This window comes from Eurytemora carolleeae, unplaced genomic scaffold (assembly GCF_000591075.1).
Source record: "Eurytemora carolleeae unplaced genomic scaffold, Eaff_2.0 scaffold1928, whole genome shotgun sequence".
Classification (NCBI taxonomy): Eukaryota; Metazoa; Arthropoda; class Copepoda; order Calanoida; family Temoridae; genus Eurytemora; species Eurytemora carolleeae.
In genome coordinates this window covers 42,192-46,849 of record NW_019397812.1, presented here as the reverse complement: position 1 = coordinate 46,849, position 4,658 = coordinate 42,192, and positions in this window count along the sequence as shown.

Below are 4,658 nucleotides of genomic sequence, written 5' to 3'. Positions count from 1 at the left end.
ACTCTTCATTATATATAGTACATATAATGATATACACTCCTTATTAAACATAGTACACATACACTCTTCATTATATAAATGGTACACATAACTTCTCATTATATAAAAAAAAAAAAATTTTGTTACATGAAAATTTTAAATTCCTTAGAGTGTGATTTTAACTTTTTGAGACTAACTTTTCTTTTATAAGATTTAATGTGTCAAGGGATGTTAGTGTTTTATAAAGGTTGTTGTTCGTTAACGACGACTCATTAAGAGAGGACAAGAACGGAAACCGACCTGAAGAACATCAGTAGTTTTACAGATAATGTCAAGAAGTTTTAGCTCCCCAACAACTTTTTACCTTCATGTATGACAACATTCGAAAATGTAGCATGTAATTTTTTTTTTAAACGATCATTTACATATTTATGAATGACCAGTTTTTTACAAATAACTGTTACCCTGTCTTACAAAAAAGAAGACAAAATGAAAAGGTTTCGGTCATATAAAAAAGTATATAAACTTTAAAAACCCTGTTCTGCTAATGTTTGTTGATTTTATTATACATATATATATATTTTTTAGTATTGACGAAAACGGCGAATAAATGCCAGAAAGGGGGGGCCAAACCCCCTGTTCCCCCTAGCCATACACCCCCTAGGCCCCCCTTAAGCCAGAGGCAGGCTCTAATTTATTAAATAGTAAACTTACATATCCCAGGAAACACAACTGGATGATACAACTAGATGATAAACTCTACTTCAAAACTACACTTAAACTCTAATTAAACTCGACTTTTTGAATCCCGGTTTTTACCAAGTCAGGGTGAAAACTTTCATTTTCAAATTTAAAAACTCCACTTCAAAACTCCACCTGAACTTGACTTTGACTCCACTTTTGAACTCCAGTCACCAGCTGGGTGAAATCTGTATGCATAAACTCGACTTAAACTTAACTTTTTGAATCCCAGTTTTTACCAAGTCACAAGCTGGGTGAAATGTGGGTGAAAAAAACTCGACTTAAACTCAACCTTTTGAATACTAGTTTTTACCAAGTCAGGGTGAAAACTTGGGGTTCAAAAATAGACTTCAAAACTCCACTTAAACTCGACTTTAACTCCACTTTTTAACTCCAGTCACCAAATAGGTGAAATCTGGGTGCATAAACTCAACTTAAACTCGAATTTTTTAATCCCAGTTATTACCAAGTCAGAGTGAAAACTTGGATTTCAAAACTCCACTTCAAAACTCCACTGAAACTCGACTTTTACTCCACTTTCACTAACTGGGTGAAATCTGGGTGCATAAACTCAACTTAAACTTGACTTTTGAATCCCCAGTCACGAAACCTCAACTGCACAAAAATAAATTTTTAAGTAAGAATTTAATTATGCTTGATGATTTTTCAACAAAATTGATATGTAAGAAATTTTATGCAACTATTTTGGAAAATACAATGTTTCAAAATTTCTATCATTTTGGAGTTAATCGATGTTTTCATTAAAATCAACATCAGTAAACTCTTGATTTTTTGATAAATAGAAGTTCCACTTAGATAGCCTTGTAACAGGTATAGAGGTAAGTTAATACAGTACTATATATATTGAATATGTAGTACTTAAATATGTGTGCTGTATGTATTAGGGTTTCCATTTTTCCGGAAAATAAATTCCATTTTAGAAATGGAATAATCCGGAAATTTGTTGAGTAAACCGGAATTCCGGGATAATTCCGGATCAAATGGAAACCGGAATGTTTATGGTTTCCATTTTGTAAACCGGAAACTTTTCCGGTTTACGTAACGCAAACCATAAAATTTCCAGTTTCCATTTCAAAAACCGGAAATTTTAACACAATATTAGTCATAGTGAGCAATGTTAAAACATTAAAAATTTAAATTAATTATTAGTAGACATATATAAATATATATACTTAAGTAGTTTACTATAGTTCATCATGACTATTTTACAGTTACAGTTTTACTTTCCCCACAATATTTTTTGACAAATTAGTTTTTAATTTTCAAGAGGTTCATCGGATAGGCTTATGCCCCCCTTCCCACCTCCGAATTTGATCAGGATGGGATGAAATGAACCATATAAATAAGAGTTTAAAAAAACTATAGGCTTTAAACTGATGGATTTTTTCCCGCATAAATTTTTAATTAGTCTTAAACTTTCCCTTGGGCCATGTGAGTTGCCTCACAAATTTTGGGCTTGGTTGGTTCAGCTGTTTTGACTCTTATTGGAAACAAACGGACAAACAAACAGACGAGCAAAGTATATAAATAGAGTGAGAACCAGAAAACTCCGGAATAGGAGGACGACTTTTAGACTTAAATTATGACTCTAAATAGTTCAATGAACATGAGACACAACAATTACGAGTATATACTATACTGTATACAGACCAATTTAAAAGTGATTTTGTAAGTTACTATTTAACCTATTTGCTTTGTAACAACATCAATCATATATAAGATTGCTCTATTTGTCGTCTACCTTTCCACATTTTTCTGTGGATGAAATTATTTTGAGACATGGCAGTTAGGATTTATATTATTTCATGATAATTCACAGTAGTTTTACTTTAAATACAGCTACACCAGGTGCACATTCTATTATTCTGCAGATAGTATTACTTACTGGTTTTATCTTTTACATAAGTTTAAGATGTCTTTAATGTTTTCTGGACCCTTTTTCGGGAAAATTCCAGAACAATAGTTCCGTAAATCGGAATTTTCCAGAACAATATTCCGGAACAACGTCCAGGAAATTTCAATTTTAAGGAAAAAATCGTTCCGGAAATCGTTCGGAATTCTTGATGTCCGGAACCTTTTCCATAATGGAAATGGAAAAAATTTCCGGATCATTTCCGTACTTAAACCGTAACCTGGAATTCCGGTGGAAACCCTAGTATGTATGTATGGGTGTTAATTTAGTTTATTACAGATGGAGGAATGATGATGGGGTGAATTTTTGAAGAAGAATACTGGATTGGATTGGTGATATTGGTGATGATATGTGGGTGATATCATCTGGATATCATCTAGATATCATCCACATATCATCCATATATCAGCCATATATCATCCAGCTAGATATATCCATATATTACAAAAATTATCCAAATATCACCCAAATAACAGCCAAATATCACCCACATTTCATCCAAATATCATCCATATATCACCCACATATGGTCTAAATATCACCTGGTCGATATTTTTTACAACCCCCAACTTGATGAAAAGTGAAGTTTTAATTAAGATATGGAACAACTATTGCAGAAAAAAACTCCACTTTGAAATTTGATTAAAACATAACTTCTTATTATCCAGATATTACCAGAATATTATCCAAATATCATCAAGAAATCATCCAGAAATCATCCATTTTAACAACCCCCCCCCCTACTTGGTGAAAAGTCGAGTTTTCATCCAGATATGGCACGACTATTGCAGGTAAAAACTCCACTTTTTAACTCAATTAAAACTTCTGGAAGGCAACAAACGAGTTTTACTTGATGTTAACTCGAGTTTTTGTTTACTAGGATATATTCAGATTTTTTACTTTTCTGATCAATCGACAATGTCACAATTTGTCCATTTTATGATTATTTTTCAAATTCTTTCTTGTACCTTAATCTTATTTACAATATTCAGGTAGATTAATATAGATTTTAAACTTTGTTTTTTTTTCTTAACACCGGATTTATAGGGGGCCAGAGGTGTACATAAACTGTTAGGTTGGTGCACAAAAAAAAATTTCGGCGCACTTATGCGTGCTAGGCTAAACCTCCACTAGGCACCTGATACTAGAATTATCTTCCACTACAAGGGTAATTTGAAATAGTCACTTTAATCTGGGTCTTTGTTCTGGATCCTGGTTAAGTCTTTACTCTAAAATTCCTCTTTATATCTATTATTTTATTGTGACCAAGTCCAGTAGTATCCCTGATGGGGTACTGGAAAAACAGGATACGCTGGGGGTAAATCCCATATTTCCAAATATAGAAAATGATACATCATTCTAACGCTCTTGTGCTCTACTTTTAGAATCTGCAAAAAAAATGTAAATTGGCAAAAATTGTAATTTTTGTTGCAAAATCCAGATAAATAGTAATAACATTTGCAAAAAAAAATCCAAAAAATGATAAAATTACATTTTTAAAAAGTCCTTAACCATGCTATTTAAATTGCAAAAAAATTGCAAAATTTTAAATAACCTAATGTGTAATTAAGAAAAGCCAAAAATGTGCAAAGAGCGTTTGACGGGTTAAATGCAAAAACTGTGCAAAAATGTCTGTTCAAAACTTGTGCAATCTATTTCCTTATGTCAACTATAAGTGGGTCAAAACAAATATTTAGTTTGCTACAGGAAAAAGGAGTCATTCAGGCAGTGTGCCTGAGGATTCAGGCAGTTTGTATAAAAGCCTGGTTTTAGACCTACTGTTTTAGGGAGGGCTTGAGGTATTTAGAAAAAGTCAGAAAATTTCAACAACCTCAGACCAATACTTTTTGAATTTTGTAAAAAAAAACATGGGGTAGGGGTTCAAATCGACCCCCCCCCGCCCCCAGCAGGGATAAGGTTAGAGGCATTTCATGTCTTAAAAATCTGTTTTTTTCTTCCCTACCAGTAATATTGCCATCTGATCTCTATCTCATATTTCAAAGCA